The sequence below is a fragment of the Schistocerca serialis genome, chromosome 2, assembly GCF_023864345.2.
Source record: "Schistocerca serialis cubense isolate TAMUIC-IGC-003099 chromosome 2, iqSchSeri2.2, whole genome shotgun sequence".
In the NCBI taxonomy this organism is placed as follows: Eukaryota; Metazoa; Arthropoda; class Insecta; order Orthoptera; family Acrididae; genus Schistocerca; species Schistocerca serialis.
Window position 1 is genome coordinate 906,056,696 of NC_064639.1, and position 14,627 is coordinate 906,071,322.

The 14,627-nt window shown below is 54.8% G+C and overlaps 34 non-coding genes across 34 annotated transcripts; 6 read left to right on the plus strand and 28 right to left on the minus strand.

Annotated features, from left to right (window-relative positions):
• Positions 1 to 491: 491 nt before the first annotated feature.
• On the minus strand, positions 492 to 565 carry Trnai-aau (transfer RNA isoleucine (anticodon AAU)). The gene has a single exon. It is a non-coding gene; the product is annotated as a tRNA-Ile (tRNA).
• A 197-nt stretch (positions 566 to 762) lies between these two features.
• Trnae-uuc (transfer RNA glutamic acid (anticodon UUC)) lies at positions 763 to 834 on the minus strand. The gene has a single exon. It is a non-coding gene; the product is annotated as a tRNA-Glu (tRNA).
• Positions 835 to 1,115: 281 nt separating this feature from the next.
• Trnam-cau (transfer RNA methionine (anticodon CAU)) lies at positions 1,116 to 1,188 on the minus strand. The gene has a single exon. It is a non-coding gene; the product is annotated as a tRNA-Met (tRNA).
• Positions 1,189 to 1,568: 380 nt separating this feature from the next.
• Trnag-gcc (transfer RNA glycine (anticodon GCC)) lies at positions 1,569 to 1,639 on the minus strand. The gene has a single exon. It is a non-coding gene; the product is annotated as a tRNA-Gly (tRNA).
• Positions 1,640 to 1,980: 341 nt separating this feature from the next.
• Trnag-ucc (transfer RNA glycine (anticodon UCC)) lies at positions 1,981 to 2,052 on the plus strand. Its single transcript has one exon. It is a non-coding gene; the product is annotated as a tRNA-Gly (tRNA).
• A 580-nt stretch (positions 2,053 to 2,632) lies between these two features.
• Trnai-aau (transfer RNA isoleucine (anticodon AAU)) lies at positions 2,633 to 2,706 on the minus strand. The gene has a single exon. It is a non-coding gene; the product is annotated as a tRNA-Ile (tRNA).
• A 197-nt stretch (positions 2,707 to 2,903) lies between these two features.
• Trnae-uuc (transfer RNA glutamic acid (anticodon UUC)) lies at positions 2,904 to 2,975 on the minus strand. Its single transcript has one exon. It is a non-coding gene; the product is annotated as a tRNA-Glu (tRNA).
• Positions 2,976 to 3,256: 281 nt separating this feature from the next.
• Positions 3,257 to 3,329, minus strand: Trnam-cau (transfer RNA methionine (anticodon CAU)). The gene has a single exon. It is a non-coding gene; the product is annotated as a tRNA-Met (tRNA).
• Positions 3,330 to 3,709: 380 nt separating this feature from the next.
• Trnag-gcc (transfer RNA glycine (anticodon GCC)) lies at positions 3,710 to 3,780 on the minus strand. The gene has a single exon. It is a non-coding gene; the product is annotated as a tRNA-Gly (tRNA).
• A 341-nt stretch (positions 3,781 to 4,121) lies between these two features.
• On the plus strand, positions 4,122 to 4,193 carry Trnag-ucc (transfer RNA glycine (anticodon UCC)). Its single transcript has one exon. It is a non-coding gene; the product is annotated as a tRNA-Gly (tRNA).
• A 580-nt stretch (positions 4,194 to 4,773) lies between these two features.
• On the minus strand, positions 4,774 to 4,847 carry Trnai-aau (transfer RNA isoleucine (anticodon AAU)). The gene has a single exon. It is a non-coding gene; the product is annotated as a tRNA-Ile (tRNA).
• A 197-nt stretch (positions 4,848 to 5,044) lies between these two features.
• On the minus strand, positions 5,045 to 5,116 carry Trnae-uuc (transfer RNA glutamic acid (anticodon UUC)). Its single transcript has one exon. It is a non-coding gene; the product is annotated as a tRNA-Glu (tRNA).
• A 281-nt stretch (positions 5,117 to 5,397) lies between these two features.
• Trnam-cau (transfer RNA methionine (anticodon CAU)) lies at positions 5,398 to 5,470 on the minus strand. Its single transcript has one exon. It is a non-coding gene; the product is annotated as a tRNA-Met (tRNA).
• A 380-nt stretch (positions 5,471 to 5,850) lies between these two features.
• Trnag-gcc (transfer RNA glycine (anticodon GCC)) lies at positions 5,851 to 5,921 on the minus strand. The gene has a single exon. It is a non-coding gene; the product is annotated as a tRNA-Gly (tRNA).
• Positions 5,922 to 6,262: 341 nt separating this feature from the next.
• Positions 6,263 to 6,334, plus strand: Trnag-ucc (transfer RNA glycine (anticodon UCC)). Its single transcript has one exon. It is a non-coding gene; the product is annotated as a tRNA-Gly (tRNA).
• A 580-nt stretch (positions 6,335 to 6,914) lies between these two features.
• Trnai-aau (transfer RNA isoleucine (anticodon AAU)) lies at positions 6,915 to 6,988 on the minus strand. Its single transcript has one exon. It is a non-coding gene; the product is annotated as a tRNA-Ile (tRNA).
• Positions 6,989 to 7,185: 197 nt separating this feature from the next.
• Trnae-uuc (transfer RNA glutamic acid (anticodon UUC)) lies at positions 7,186 to 7,257 on the minus strand. The gene has a single exon. It is a non-coding gene; the product is annotated as a tRNA-Glu (tRNA).
• Positions 7,258 to 7,538: 281 nt separating this feature from the next.
• Positions 7,539 to 7,611, minus strand: Trnam-cau (transfer RNA methionine (anticodon CAU)). Its single transcript has one exon. It is a non-coding gene; the product is annotated as a tRNA-Met (tRNA).
• A 380-nt stretch (positions 7,612 to 7,991) lies between these two features.
• Trnag-gcc (transfer RNA glycine (anticodon GCC)) lies at positions 7,992 to 8,062 on the minus strand. Its single transcript has one exon. It is a non-coding gene; the product is annotated as a tRNA-Gly (tRNA).
• Positions 8,063 to 8,403: 341 nt separating this feature from the next.
• Positions 8,404 to 8,475, plus strand: Trnag-ucc (transfer RNA glycine (anticodon UCC)). Its single transcript has one exon. It is a non-coding gene; the product is annotated as a tRNA-Gly (tRNA).
• A 580-nt stretch (positions 8,476 to 9,055) lies between these two features.
• Trnai-aau (transfer RNA isoleucine (anticodon AAU)) lies at positions 9,056 to 9,129 on the minus strand. Its single transcript has one exon. It is a non-coding gene; the product is annotated as a tRNA-Ile (tRNA).
• Positions 9,130 to 9,327: 198 nt separating this feature from the next.
• Positions 9,328 to 9,399, minus strand: Trnae-uuc (transfer RNA glutamic acid (anticodon UUC)). The gene has a single exon. It is a non-coding gene; the product is annotated as a tRNA-Glu (tRNA).
• Positions 9,400 to 9,680: 281 nt separating this feature from the next.
• Trnam-cau (transfer RNA methionine (anticodon CAU)) lies at positions 9,681 to 9,753 on the minus strand. Its single transcript has one exon. It is a non-coding gene; the product is annotated as a tRNA-Met (tRNA).
• Positions 9,754 to 10,133: 380 nt separating this feature from the next.
• Positions 10,134 to 10,204, minus strand: Trnag-gcc (transfer RNA glycine (anticodon GCC)). The gene has a single exon. It is a non-coding gene; the product is annotated as a tRNA-Gly (tRNA).
• A 341-nt stretch (positions 10,205 to 10,545) lies between these two features.
• Trnag-ucc (transfer RNA glycine (anticodon UCC)) lies at positions 10,546 to 10,617 on the plus strand. Its single transcript has one exon. It is a non-coding gene; the product is annotated as a tRNA-Gly (tRNA).
• Positions 10,618 to 11,197: 580 nt separating this feature from the next.
• Positions 11,198 to 11,271, minus strand: Trnai-aau (transfer RNA isoleucine (anticodon AAU)). The gene has a single exon. It is a non-coding gene; the product is annotated as a tRNA-Ile (tRNA).
• A 198-nt stretch (positions 11,272 to 11,469) lies between these two features.
• Positions 11,470 to 11,541, minus strand: Trnae-uuc (transfer RNA glutamic acid (anticodon UUC)). The gene has a single exon. It is a non-coding gene; the product is annotated as a tRNA-Glu (tRNA).
• Positions 11,542 to 11,822: 281 nt separating this feature from the next.
• On the minus strand, positions 11,823 to 11,895 carry Trnam-cau (transfer RNA methionine (anticodon CAU)). The gene has a single exon. It is a non-coding gene; the product is annotated as a tRNA-Met (tRNA).
• A 380-nt stretch (positions 11,896 to 12,275) lies between these two features.
• Trnag-gcc (transfer RNA glycine (anticodon GCC)) lies at positions 12,276 to 12,346 on the minus strand. The gene has a single exon. It is a non-coding gene; the product is annotated as a tRNA-Gly (tRNA).
• Positions 12,347 to 12,687: 341 nt separating this feature from the next.
• On the plus strand, positions 12,688 to 12,759 carry Trnag-ucc (transfer RNA glycine (anticodon UCC)). The gene has a single exon. It is a non-coding gene; the product is annotated as a tRNA-Gly (tRNA).
• Positions 12,760 to 13,339: 580 nt separating this feature from the next.
• Positions 13,340 to 13,413, minus strand: Trnai-aau (transfer RNA isoleucine (anticodon AAU)). Its single transcript has one exon. It is a non-coding gene; the product is annotated as a tRNA-Ile (tRNA).
• A 198-nt stretch (positions 13,414 to 13,611) lies between these two features.
• Trnae-uuc (transfer RNA glutamic acid (anticodon UUC)) lies at positions 13,612 to 13,683 on the minus strand. The gene has a single exon. It is a non-coding gene; the product is annotated as a tRNA-Glu (tRNA).
• Positions 13,684 to 13,964: 281 nt separating this feature from the next.
• On the minus strand, positions 13,965 to 14,037 carry Trnam-cau (transfer RNA methionine (anticodon CAU)). Its single transcript has one exon. It is a non-coding gene; the product is annotated as a tRNA-Met (tRNA).
• A 380-nt stretch (positions 14,038 to 14,417) lies between these two features.
• Positions 14,418 to 14,488, minus strand: Trnag-gcc (transfer RNA glycine (anticodon GCC)). Its single transcript has one exon. It is a non-coding gene; the product is annotated as a tRNA-Gly (tRNA).
• Positions 14,489 to 14,627: the final 139 nt, after the last annotated feature.

The following is a 14,627-nucleotide window of genomic DNA, read 5'->3' on the forward strand; positions in this document are numbered from 1 at the left end:
TAGTGTGTCTCGACTTGTCTCGACTTTGCTCAGCTGACGCGAGAGCTGACGCTCTCAAATCGGCCTATATCAAAACGACAAGCACGAGAAACGACTGAGAGAGGTAAGGAGAGGCGAGGCGATGGACACACAGCACGCCCCCTTCATTTCACGGTGGCGTCTCCCTGACCGAATCGGATCGGGCTGTAGCTCCGAAAACAAAGGAGAAACAAAAATAGGAACTGCCAATAGTGCCCTGTGTCCCCATGCGCTCACCCGCCCAAGTACTGACAAGGGCCAAAGTTGTTACGCATCGGCAATCGGACATTTTCTTTCATTTTCTCTAACCAGTGTATTCAAGATATTATGGCCATTGCCGAGTGAATGCTGTAGTGCTTCCCGACGAGTCGGGTTCGGATCCTCTGTCAACTTCCACGCAGGGTGATGATCATTTGGTCATCACACTCGCCAGCTGAAATCGGCGCTGCCTTTTCGCAGTAGTAAAAGAGTGGTGGCCCGTGGGGGGATCGAACCCACGACCTTCGCGTTATTAGCACGACGCTCTAACCAACTGAGCTAACGGGCCTCGGCAGACGCAGTTGCTCAGCCCTACGCTGGAATCAGGTGGCATGAAGCCATACACCATTTCTATGGGCGTCGTGTGTCTGCTTCCATAGTCTATATTCTGCTGGCGGTCTAGAACAGTAGCTATATTGCGAGCAGGACGGGAAACGGCCGCTCGGACAGCTCAAACTTGTCACGATTCGTGTGGAAAAAATTCCGTTCCGGTACCGGGAATCGAACCCGGGCCTCCTGGGTGAAAGCCAGGTATCCTAGCCACTAGACCACACCGGATGTGGCCGTTTCATTCGACCGTTCGTACGGTCGCTTGTCGCATTGTCGCTCTCTTTGCGAGCATCTTTGCACATACTGACTGGCAAGGCGCGCACCTCAAACGTCGCAGAGCAATGCTTTTGGCTTCATGCTCTGCTGGGAGAAGAGGAAAAGGGAGGCTGTAAGTAGCAACAACAGGAAGTAAACATTTTCCCGCTGAAGCGTTGAAACGTTGTGGATAACAAACAAGAAATACGTTGGCGCCCTAGCAACAGCACCACCATCAGTCACAGAAAATTAAATGCCCCGGGTGAGGATCGAACTCACGACTTTAAGATTATGACACCTACGCGCTGCCTACTGCGCTACCGAGGCACGGGGGAACCGCTTGTCCTGGAAACTGGGTAAATACCGTACCCAATATTAGACGTAGAGACACTGTACTTCCTGGATGACGTGTTCTGTTGCTACACGTGCACTGCCGGCCCAGTTGATTGCGGTGTTGCTGCAGCTGTTGCAACGATAGGCAGCACTCCTTGTCGTTAAAGTTCAGTGCCTCGGAGGCACCCGGACACAGCAACTTGTGGGGCCAGGCCGACGCTAATCTGTAGAACTTGATGCGAGCGTCCTAGTGGGGACCCGCGAGTGCTGCGTTCTCGGTTCTTCTCAAGGGAATCCAGCTATACATTCTTGTGGATCGTGCATCTCAAGCGCGCAAGCCACGCGGCAGCATTATCGCGGGAAAAGCAAAATGATGCTTCGGCCGGGAATCGAACCCGGGCCGCCCGCGTGGCAGGCGAGCATTCTACCACTGAACCACCGATGCTCGGGCCAGCGGTAACTTCACGCTGCTTCCCGAGCAGATGTCTCAAGGGAAAGTGGGACTGCCGTCAAGCGCCGTAGCATTCTGTGGAGAAGATGCTGCAGACGCTGAATCCTGCACTGCACTGCTTAAAAATGCCGCCAGAACGCGGTCCTCTGCGTACTCTTGCGTCGCCGGCGCCGACTCTTGCCAAAGGATGCGAAATGTGCGCGGATACGCTGTCCGAATGCGTCTGGATGTGCTCCCCTAGCCTGCCTCGAAATGCGCCTGCCGGGTACGATCACCTTCGGCCGCTGCCGACAGGCGGGAAGCCGACACAGCGCGGAGGCGGGGCGCTCGCTTGTGCGGTGGTGGTGTAATAGTCAGCATAGTTGCCTTCCAAGCAGTCGATCCGGGTTCGATTCCCGGCCACCGCCGCAGGCTTTTAATTTCGCGTATGAGTGCTTTTGCCACGCGCTCTTAAACTATTGTTTTTTCGCCCTCTTACTCGCTGCATACCAGACCTTAGTGTGTCTCGACTTGTCTCGACTTTGCTCAGCTGACGCGAGAGCTGACGCTCTCAAATCGGCCTATATCAAAACGACAAGCACGAGAAACGACTGAGAGAGGTAAGGAGAGGCGAGGCGATGGACACACAGCACGCCCCCTTCATTTCACGGTGGCGTCTCCCTGACCGAATCGGATCGGGCTGTAGCTCCGAAAACAAAGGAGAAACAAAAATAGGAACTGCCAATAGTGCCCTGTGTCCCCATGCGCTCACCCGCCCAAGTACTGACAAGGGCCAAAGTTGTTACGCATCGGCAATCGGACATTTTCTTTCATTTTCTCTAACCAGTGTATTCAAGATATTATGGCCATTGCCGAGTGAATGCTGTAGTGCTTCCCGACGAGTCGGGTTCGGATCCTCTGTCAACTTCCACGCAGGGTGATGATCATTTGGTCATCACACTCGCCAGCTGAAATCGGCGCTGCCTTTTCGCAGTAGTAAAAGAGTGGTGGCCCGTGGGGGGATCGAACCCACGACCTTCGCGTTATTAGCACGACGCTCTAACCAACTGAGCTAACGGGCCTCGGCAGACGCAGTTGCTCAGCCCTACGCTGGAATCAGGTGGCATGAAGCCATACACCATTTCTATGGGCGTCGTGTGTCTGCTTCCATAGTCTATATTCTGCTGGCGGTCTAGAACAGTAGCTATATTGCGAGCAGGACGGGAAACGGCCGCTCGGACAGCTCAAACTTGTCACGATTCGTGTGGAAAAAATTCCGTTCCGGTACCGGGAATCGAACCCGGGCCTCCTGGGTGAAAGCCAGGTATCCTAGCCACTAGACCACACCGGATGTGGCCGTTTCATTCGACCGTTCGTACGGTCGCTTGTCGCATTGTCGCTCTCTTTGCGAGCATCTTTGCACATACTGACTGGCAAGGCGCGCACCTCAAACGTCGCAGAGCAATGCTTTTGGCTTCATGCTCTGCTGGGAGAAGAGGAAAAGGGAGGCTGTAAGTAGCAACAACAGGAAGTAAACATTTTCCCGCTGAAGCGTTGAAACGTTGTGGATAACAAACAAGAAATACGTTGGCGCCCTAGCAACAGCACCACCATCAGTCACAGAAAATTAAATGCCCCGGGTGAGGATCGAACTCACGACTTTAAGATTATGACACCTACGCGCTGCCTACTGCGCTACCGAGGCACGGGGGAACCGCTTGTCCTGGAAACTGGGTAAATACCGTACCCAATATTAGACGTAGAGACACTGTACTTCCTGGATGACGTGTTCTGTTGCTACACGTGCACTGCCGGCCCAGTTGATTGCGGTGTTGCTGCAGCTGTTGCAACGATAGGCAGCACTCCTTGTCGTTAAAGTTCAGTGCCTCGGAGGCACCCGGACACAGCAACTTGTGGGGCCAGGCCGACGCTAATCTGTAGAACTTGATGCGAGCGTCCTAGTGGGGACCCGCGAGTGCTGCGTTCTCGGTTCTTCTCAAGGGAATCCAGCTATACATTCTTGTGGATCGTGCATCTCAAGCGCGCAAGCCACGCGGCAGCATTATCGCGGGAAAAGCAAAATGATGCTTCGGCCGGGAATCGAACCCGGGCCGCCCGCGTGGCAGGCGAGCATTCTACCACTGAACCACCGATGCTCGGGCCAGCGGTAACTTCACGCTGCTTCCCGAGCAGATGTCTCAAGGGAAAGTGGGACTGCCGTCAAGCGCCGTAGCATTCTGTGGAGAAGATGCTGCAGACGCTGAATCCTGCACTGCACTGCTTAAAAATGCCGCCAGAACGCGGTCCTCTGCGTACTCTTGCGTCGCCGGCGCCGACTCTTGCCAAAGGATGCGAAATGTGCGCGGATACGCTGTCCGAATGCGTCTGGATGTGCTCCCCTAGCCTGCCTCGAAATGCGCCTGCCGGGTACGATCACCTTCGGCCGCTGCCGACAGGCGGGAAGCCGACACAGCGCGGAGGCGGGGCGCTCGCTTGTGCGGTGGTGGTGTAATAGTCAGCATAGTTGCCTTCCAAGCAGTCGATCCGGGTTCGATTCCCGGCCACCGCCGCAGGCTTTTAATTTCGCGTATGAGTGCTTTTGCCACGCGCTCTTAAACTATTGTTTTTTCGCCCTCTTACTCGCTGCATACCAGACCTTAGTGTGTCTCGACTTGTCTCGACTTTGCTCAGCTGACGCGAGAGCTGACGCTCTCAAATCGGCCTATATCAAAACGACAAGCACGAGAAACGACTGAGAGAGGTAAGGAGAGGCGAGGCGATGGACACACAGCACGCCCCCTTCATTTCACGGTGGCGTCTCCCTGACCGAATCGGATCGGGCTGTAGCTCCGAAAACAAAGGAGAAACAAAAATAGGAACTGCCAATAGTGCCCTGTGTCCCCATGCGCTCACCCGCCCAAGTACTGACAAGGGCCAAAGTTGTTACGCATCGGCAATCGGACATTTTCTTTCATTTTCTCTAACCAGTGTATTCAAGATATTATGGCCATTGCCGAGTGAATGCTGTAGTGCTTCCCGACGAGTCGGGTTCGGATCCTCTGTCAACTTCCACGCAGGGTGATGATCATTTGGTCATCACACTCGCCAGCTGAAATCGGCGCTGCCTTTTCGCAGTAGTAAAAGAGTGGTGGCCCGTGGGGGGATCGAACCCACGACCTTCGCGTTATTAGCACGACGCTCTAACCAACTGAGCTAACGGGCCTCGGCAGACGCAGTTGCTCAGCCCTACGCTGGAATCAGGTGGCATGAAGCCATACACCATTTCTATGGGCGTCGTGTGTCTGCTTCCATAGTCTATATTCTGCTGGCGGTCTAGAACAGTAGCTATATTGCGAGCAGGACGGGAAACGGCCGCTCGGACAGCTCAAACTTGTCACGATTCGTGTGGAAAAAATTCCGTTCCGGTACCGGGAATCGAACCCGGGCCTCCTGGGTGAAAGCCAGGTATCCTAGCCACTAGACCACACCGGATGTGGCCGTTTCATTCGACCGTTCGTACGGTCGCTTGTCGCATTGTCGCTCTCTTTGCGAGCATCTTTGCACATACTGACTGGCAAGGCGCGCACCTCAAACGTCGCAGAGCAATGCTTTTGGCTTCATGCTCTGCTGGGAGAAGAGGAAAAGGGAGGCTGTAAGTAGCAACAACAGGAAGTAAACATTTTCCCGCTGAAGCGTTGAAACGTTGTGGATAACAAACAAGAAATACGTTGGCGCCCTAGCAACAGCACCACCATCAGTCACAGAAAATTAAATGCCCCGGGTGAGGATCGAACTCACGACTTTAAGATTATGACACCTACGCGCTGCCTACTGCGCTACCGAGGCACGGGGGAACCGCTTGTCCTGGAAACTGGGTAAATACCGTACCCAATATTAGACGTAGAGACACTGTACTTCCTGGATGACGTGTTCTGTTGCTACACGTGCACTGCCGGCCCAGTTGATTGCGGTGTTGCTGCAGCTGTTGCAACGATAGGCAGCACTCCTTGTCGTTAAAGTTCAGTGCCTCGGAGGCACCCGGACACAGCAACTTGTGGGGCCAGGCCGACGCTAATCTGTAGAACTTGATGCGAGCGTCCTAGTGGGGACCCGCGAGTGCTGCGTTCTCGGTTCTTCTCAAGGGAATCCAGCTATACATTCTTGTGGATCGTGCATCTCAAGCGCGCAAGCCACGCGGCAGCATTATCGCGGGAAAAGCAAAATGATGCTTCGGCCGGGAATCGAACCCGGGCCGCCCGCGTGGCAGGCGAGCATTCTACCACTGAACCACCGATGCTCGGGCCAGCGGTAACTTCACGCTGCTTCCCGAGCAGATGTCTCAAGGGAAAGTGGGACTGCCGTCAAGCGCCGTAGCATTCTGTGGAGAAGATGCTGCAGACGCTGAATCCTGCACTGCACTGCTTAAAAATGCCGCCAGAACGCGGTCCTCTGCGTACTCTTGCGTCGCCGGCGCCGACTCTTGCCAAAGGATGCGAAATGTGCGCGGATACGCTGTCCGAATGCGTCTGGATGTGCTCCCCTAGCCTGCCTCGAAATGCGCCTGCCGGGTACGATCACCTTCGGCCGCTGCCGACAGGCGGGAAGCCGACACAGCGCGGAGGCGGGGCGCTCGCTTGTGCGGTGGTGGTGTAATAGTCAGCATAGTTGCCTTCCAAGCAGTCGATCCGGGTTCGATTCCCGGCCACCGCCGCAGGCTTTTAATTTCGCGTATGAGTGCTTTTGCCACGCGCTCTTAAACTATTGTTTTTTCGCCCTCTTACTCGCTGCATACCAGACCTTAGTGTGTCTCGACTTGTCTCGACTTTGCTCAGCTGACGCGAGAGCTGACGCTCTCAAATCGGCCTATATCAAAACGACAAGCACGAGAAACGACTGAGAGAGGTAAGGAGAGGCGAGGCGATGGACACACAGCACGCCCCCTTCATTTCACGGTGGCGTCTCCCTGACCGAATCGGATCGGGCTGTAGCTCCGAAAACAAAGGAGAAACAAAAATAGGAACTGCCAATAGTGCCCTGTGTCCCCATGCGCTCACCCGCCCAAGTACTGACAAGGGCCAAAGTTGTTACGCATCGGCAATCGGACATTTTCTTTCATTTTCTCTAACCAGTGTATTCAAGATATTATGGCCATTGCCGAGTGAATGCTGTAGTGCTTCCCGACGAGTCGGGTTCGGATCCTCTGTCAACTTCCACGCAGGGTGATGATCATTTGGTCATCACACTCGCCAGCTGAAATCGGCGCTGCCTTTTCGCAGTAGTAAAAGAGTGGTGGCCCGTGGGGGGATCGAACCCACGACCTTCGCGTTATTAGCACGACGCTCTAACCAACTGAGCTAACGGGCCTCGGCAGACGCAGTTGCTCAGCCCTACGCTGGAATCAGGTGGCATGAAGCCATACACCATTTCTATGGGCGTCGTGTGTCTGCTTCCATAGTCTATATTCTGCTGGCGGTCTAGAACAGTAGCTATATTGCGAGCAGGACGGGAAACGGCCGCTCGGACAGCTCAAACTTGTCACGATTCGTGTGGAAAAAATTCCGTTCCGGTACCGGGAATCGAACCCGGGCCTCCTGGGTGAAAGCCAGGTATCCTAGCCACTAGACCACACCGGATGTGGCCGTTTCATTCGACCGTTCGTACGGTCGCTTGTCGCATTGTCGCTCTCTTTGCGAGCATCTTTGCACATACTGACTGGCAAGGCGCGCACCTCAAACGTCGCAGAGCAATGCTTTTGGCTTCATGCTCTGCTGGGAGAAGAGGAAAAGGGAGGCTGTAAGTAGCAACAACAGGAAGTAAACATTTTCCCGCTGAAGCGTTGAAACGTTGTGGATAACAAACAAGAAATACGTTGGCGCCCTAGCAACAGCACCACCATCAGTCACAGAAAATTAAATGCCCCGGGTGAGGATCGAACTCACGACTTTAAGATTATGACACCTACGCGCTGCCTACTGCGCTACCGAGGCACGGGGGAACCGCTTGTCCTGGAAACTGGGTAAATACCGTACCCAATATTAGACGTAGAGACACTGTACTTCCTGGATGACGTGTTCTGTTGCTACACGTGCACTGCCGGCCCAGTTGATTGCGGTGTTGCTGCAGCTGTTGCAACGATAGGCAGCACTCCTTGTCGTTAAAGTTCAGTGCCTCGGAGGCACCCGGACACAGCAACTTGTGGGGCCAGGCCGACGCTAATCTGTAGAACTTGATGCGAGCGTCCTAGTGGGGACCCGCGAGTGCTGCGTTCTCGGTTCTTCTCAAGGGAATCCAGCTATACATTCTTGTGGATCGTGCATCTCAAGCGCGCAAGCCACGCGGCAGCATTATCGCGGGAAAAGCAAAATGATGCTTCGGCCGGGAATCGAACCCGGGCCGCCCGCGTGGCAGGCGAGCATTCTACCACTGAACCACCGATGCTCGGGCCAGCGGTAACTTCACGCTGCTTCCCGAGCAGATGTCTCAAGGGAAAGTGGGACTGCCGTCAAGCGCCGTAGCATTCTGTGGAGAAGATGCTGCAGACGCTGAATCCTGCACTGCACTGCTTAAAAATGCCGCCAGAACGCGGTCCTCTGCGTACTCTTGCGTCGCCGGCGCCGACTCTTGCCAAAGGATGCGAAATGTGCGCGGATACGCTGTCCGAATGCGTCTGGATGTGCTCCCCTAGCCTGCCTCGAAATGCGCCTGCCGGGTACGATCACCTTCGGCCGCTGCCGACAGGCGGGAAGCCGACACAGCGCGGAGGCGGGGCGCTCGCTTGTGCGGTGGTGGTGTAATAGTCAGCATAGTTGCCTTCCAAGCAGTCGATCCGGGTTCGATTCCCGGCCACCGCAGCAGGCTTTTAATTTCGCGTATGAGTGCTTTTGCCACGCGCTCTTAAACTATTGTTTTTTCGCCCTCTTACTCGCTGCATACCAGACCTTAGTGTGTCTCGACTTGTCTCGACTTTGCTCAGCTGACGCGAGAGCTGACGCTCTCAAATCGGCCTATATCAAAACGACAAGCACGAGAAACGACTGAGAGAGGTAAGGAGAGGCGAGGCGATGGACACACAGCACGCCCCCTTCATTTCACGGTGGCGTCTCCCTGACCGAATCGGATCGGGCTGTAGCTCCGAAAACAAAGGAGAAACAAAAATAGGAACTGCCAATAGTGCCCTGTGTCCCCATGCGCTCACCCGCCCAAGTACTGACAAGGGCCAAAGTTGTTACGCATCGGCAATCGGACATTTTCTTTCATTTTCTCTAACCAGTGTATTCAAGATATTATGGCCATTGCCGAGTGAATGCTGTAGTGCTTCCCGACGAGTCGGGTTCGGATCCTCTGTCAACTTCCACGCAGGGTGATGATCATTTGGTCATCACACTCGCCAGCTGAAATCGGCGCTGCCTTTTCGCAGTAGTAAAAGAGTGGTGGCCCGTGGGGGGATCGAACCCACGACCTTCGCGTTATTAGCACGACGCTCTAACCAACTGAGCTAACGGGCCTCGGCAGACGCAGTTGCTCAGCCCTACGCTGGAATCAGGTGGCATGAAGCCATACACCATTTCTATGGGCGTCGTGTGTCTGCTTCCATAGTCTATATTCTGCTGGCGGTCTCGAAACAGTAGCTATATTGCGAGCAGGACGGGAAACGGCCGCTCGGACAGCTCAAACTTGTCACGATTCGTGTGGAAAAAATTCCGTTCCGGTACCGGGAATCGAACCCGGGCCTCCTGGGTGAAAGCCAGGTATCCTAGCCACTAGACCACACCGGATGTGGCCGTTTCATTCGACCGTTCGTACGGTCGCTTGTCGCATTGTCGCTCTCTTTGCGAGCATCTTTGCACATACTGACTGGCAAGGCGCGCACCTCAAACGTCGCAGAGCAATGCTTTTGGCTTCATGCTCTGCTGGGAGAAGAGGAAAAGGGAGGCTGTAAGTAGCAACAACAGGAAGTAAACATTTTCCCACTGAAGCGTTGAAACGTTGTGGATAACAAACAAGAAATACGTTGGCGCCCTAGCAACAGCACCACCATCAGTCACAGAAAATTAAATGCCCCGGGTGAGGATCGAACTCACGACCTTAAGATTATGAGACTTACGCGCTGCCTACTGCGCTACCGAGGCACGGGGGAACCGCTTGTCCTGGAAACTGGGTAAATACCGTACCCAATATTAGACGTAGAGACACTGTACTTCCTGGATGACGTGTTCTGTTGCTACACGTGCACTGCCGGCCCAGTTGATTGCGGTGTTGCTGCAGCTGTTGCAACGATAGGCAGCACTCCTTGTCGTTAAAGTTCAGTGCCTCGGAGGCACCCGGACACAGCAACTTGTGGGGCCAGGCCGACGCTAATCTGTAGAACTTGATGCGAGCGTCCTAGTGGGGACCCGCGAGTGCTGCGTTCTCGGTTCTTCTCAAGGGAATCCAGCTATACATTCTTGTGGATCGTGCATCTCAAGCGCGCAAGCCACGCGGCAGCATTATCGCGGGAAAAGCAAAATGATGCTTCGGCCGGGAATCGAACCCGGGCCGCCCGCGTGGCAGGCGAGCATTCTACCACTGAACCACCGATGCTCGGGCCAGCGGTAACTTCACGCTGCTTCCCGAGCAGATGTCTCAAGGGAAAGTGGGACTGCCGTCAAGCGCCGTAGCATTCTGTGGAGAAGATGCTGCAGACGCTGAATCCTGCACTGCACTGCTTAAAAATGCCGCCAGAACGCGGTCCTCTGCGTACTCTTGCGTCGCCGGCGCCGACTCTTGCCAAAGGATGCGAAATGTGCGCGGATACGCTGTCCGAATGCGTCTGGATGTGCTCCCCTAGCCTGCCTCGAAATGCGCCTGCCGGGTACGATCACCTTCGGCCGCTGCCGACAGGCGGGAAGCCGACACAGCGCGGAGGCGGGGCGCTCGCTTGTGCGGTGGTGGTGTAATAGTCAGCATAGTTGCCTTCCAAGCAGTCGATCCGGGTTCGATTCCCGGCCACCGCAGCAGGCTTTTAATTTCGCGTATGAGTGCTTTTGCCACGCGCTCTTAAACTATTGTTTTTTCGCCCTCTTACTCGCTGCATACCAGACCTTAGTGTGTCTCGACTTGTCTCGACTTTGCTCAGCTGACGCGAGAGCTGACGCTCTCAAATCGGCCTATATCAAAACGACAAGCACGAGAAACGACTGAGAGAGGTAAGGAGAGGCGAGGCGATGGACACACAGCACGCCCCCTTCATTTCACGGTGGCGTCTCCCTGACCGAATCGGATCGGGCTGTAGCTCCGAAAACAAAGGAGAAACAAAAATAGGAACTGCCAATAGTGCCCTGTGTCCCCATGCGCTCACCCGCCCAAGTACTGACAAGGGCCAAAGTTGTTACGCATCGGCAATCGGACATTTTCTTTCATTTTCTCTAACCAGTGTATTCAAGATATTATGGCCATTGCCGAGTGAATGCTGTAGTGCTTCCCGACGAGTCGGGTTCGGATCCTCTGTCAACTTCCACGCAGGGTGATGATCATTTGGTCATCACACTCGCCAGCTGAAATCGGCGCTGCCTTTTCGCAGTAGTAAAAGAGTGGTGGCCCGTGGGGGGATCGAACCCACGACCTTCGCGTTATTAGCACGACGCTCTAACCAACTGAGCTAACGGGCCTCGGCAGACGCAGTTGCTCAGCCCTACGCTGGAATCAGGTGGCATGAAGCCATACACCATTTCTATGGGCGTCGTGTGTCTGCTTCCATAGTCTATATTCTGCTGGCGGTCTCGAAACAGTAGCTATATTGCGAGCAGGACGGGAAACGGCCGCTCGGACAGCTCAAACTTGTCACGATTCGTGTGGAAAAAATTCCGTTCCGGTACCGGGAATCGAACCCGGGCCTCCTGGGTGAAAGCCAGGTATCCTAGCCACTAGACCACACCGGATGTGGCCGTTTCATTCGACCGTTCGTACGGTCGCTTGTCGCATTGTCGCTCTCTTTGCGAGCATCTTTGCACATACTGACTGGCAAGGCGCGCACCTCAAACGTCGCAGAGCAATGCTTTTGGCTTCATGCTCTGCTGGGAGAAGAGGAAAAGGGAGGCTGTAAGTAGCAACAACAGGAAGTAAACATTTTCCCGCTGAAGCGTTGAAACGTTGTGGATAACAAACAAGAAATACGTTGGCGCCCTAGCAACAGCACCACCATCAGTCACAGAAAATTAAATGCCCCGGGTGAGGATCGAACTCACGACTTTAAGATTATGACACCTACGCGCTGCCTACTGCGCTACCGAGGCACGGGGGAACCGCTTGTCCTGGAAACTGGGTAAATACCGTACCCAATATTAGACGTAGAGACACTGTACTTCCTGGATGACGTGTTCTGTTGCTACACGTGCACTGCCGGCCCAGTTGATTGCGGTGTTGCTGCAGCTGTTGCAACGATAGGCAGCACTCCTTGTCGTTAAAGTTCAGTGCCTCGGAGGCACCCGGACACAGCAACTTGTGGGGCCAGGCCGACGCTAATCTGTAGAACTTGATGCGAGCGTCCTAGTGGGGACCCGCGAGTGCTGCGTTCTCGGTTCTTCTCAAGGGAATCCAGCTATACATTCTTGTGGATCGTGCATCTCAAGCGCGCAAGCCACGCGGCAGCATTATCGCGGGAAAAGCAAAATGATGCTTCGGCCGGGAATCGAACCCGGGCCGCCCGCGTGGCAGGCGAGCATTCTACCACTGAACCACCGATGCTCGGGCCAGCGGTAACTTCACGCTGCTTCCCGAGCAGATGTCTCAAGGGAAAGTGGGACTGCCGTCAAGCGCCGTAGCATTCTGTGGAGAAGATGCTGCAGACGCTGAATCCTGCACTGCACTGCTTAAAAATGCCGCCAGAACGCGGTCCTCTGCGTACTCTTGCGTCGCCGGCGCCGACTCTTGCCAAAGGATGCGAAATGTGCGCGGATACGCTGTCCGAATGCGTCTGGATGTGCTCCCCTAGCCTGCCTCGAAATGCGCCTGCCGGGTACGATCACCTTCGGCCGCTGCCGACAGGCGGGAAGCCGACACAGCGCGGAGGCGGGGCGCTCGCTTGTGCGGTGGTGGTGTAATAGTCAGCATAGTTGCCTTCCAAGCAGTCGATCCGGGTTCGATTCCCGGCCACCGCCGCAGGCTTTTAATTTCGCGTATGAGTGCTTTTGCCACGCGCTCTTAAACTATTGTTTTTTCGCCCTCTTACTCGCTGCATACCAGACCTTAGTGTGTCTCGACTTGTCTCGACTTTGCTCAGCTGACGCGAGAGCTGACGCTCTCAAATCGGCCTATATCAAAACGACAAGCACGAGAAACGACTGAGAGAGGTAAGGAGAGGCGAGGCGATGGACACACAGCACGCCCCCTTCATTTCACGGTGGCGTCTCCCTGACCGAATCGGATCGGGCTGTAGCTCCGAAAACAAAGGAGAAACAAAAATAGGAACTGCCAATAGTGCCCTGTGTCCCCATGCGCTCACCCGCCCAAGTACTGACAAGGGCCAAAGTTGTTACGCATCGGCAATCGGACATTTTCTTTCATTTTCTCTAACCAGTGTATTCAAGATATTATGGCCATTGCCGAGTGAATGCTGTAGTGCTTCCCGACGAGTCGGGTTCGGATCCTCTGTCAACTTCCACGCAGGGTGATGATCATTTGGTCATCACACTCGCCAGCTGAAATCGGCGCTGCCTTTTCGCAGTAGTAAAAGAGTGGTGGCCCGTGGGGGGATCGAACCCACGACCTTCGCGTTATTAGCACGACGCTCTAACCAACTGAGCTAACGGGCCTCGGCAGACGCAGTTGCTCAGCCCTACGCTGGAATCAGGTGGCATGAAGCCATACACCATTTCTATGGGCGTCGTGTGTCTGCTTCCATAGTCTATATTCTGCTGGCGGTCTCGAAACAGTAGCTATATTGCGAGCAGGACGGGAAACGGCCGCTCGGACAGCTCAAACTTGTCACGATTCGTGTGGAAAAAATTCCGTTCCGGTACCGGGAATCGAACCCGGGCCTCCTGGGTGAAAGCCAGGTATCCTAGCCACTAGACCACACCGGATGTGGCCGTTTCATTCGACCGTTCGTACGGTCGCTTGTCGCATTGTCGCTCTCTTTGCGAGCATCTTTGCACATACTGACTGGCAAGGCGCGCACCTCAAACGTCGCAGAGCAATGCTTTTGGCTTCATGCTCTGCTGGGAGAAGAGGAAAAGGGAGGCTGTAAGTAGCAACAACAGGAAGTAAACATTTTCCCGCTGAAGCGTTGAAACGTTGTGGATAACAAACAAGAAATACGTTGGCGCCCTAGCAACAGCACCACCATCAGTCACAGAAAATTAAATGCCCCGGGTGAGGATCGAACTCACGACTTTAAGATTATGACACCTACGCGCTGCCTACTGCGCTACCGAGGCACGGGGGAACCGCTTGTCCTGGAAACTGGGTAAATACCGTACCCAATATTAGACGTAGAGACACTGTACTTCCTGGATGACGTGTTCTGTTGCTACACGTGCACTGCCGGCCCAGTTGATTGCGGTGTTGCTGCAGCTGTTGCAACGATAGGCAGCACTCCTTGTCGTTAAAGTTCAGTGCCTCGGAGGCACCCGGACACAGCAACTTGTGGGGCCAGGCCGACGCTAATCTGTAGAACTTGATGCGAGCGTCCTAGTGGGGACCCGCGAGTGCTGCGTTCTCGGTTCTTCTCAAGGGAATCCAGCTATACATTCTTGTGGATCGTGCATCTCAAGCGCGCAAGCCACGCGGCAGCATTATCGCGGGAAAAGCAAAATGATGCTTCGGCCGGGAATCGAACCCGGGCCGCCCGCGTGGCAGGCGAGCATTCTACCACTGAACCACCGATGCTCGGGCCAGCGGTAACTTCACGCTGCTTCCCGAGCAGATGTCTCAAGGGAAAGTGGGACTGCCGTCAAGCGCCGTAGCATTCTGTGGAGAAGATGCTGCAGACGCTGAATCCTGCACTGCACTGCTTAAAAATGCCGCC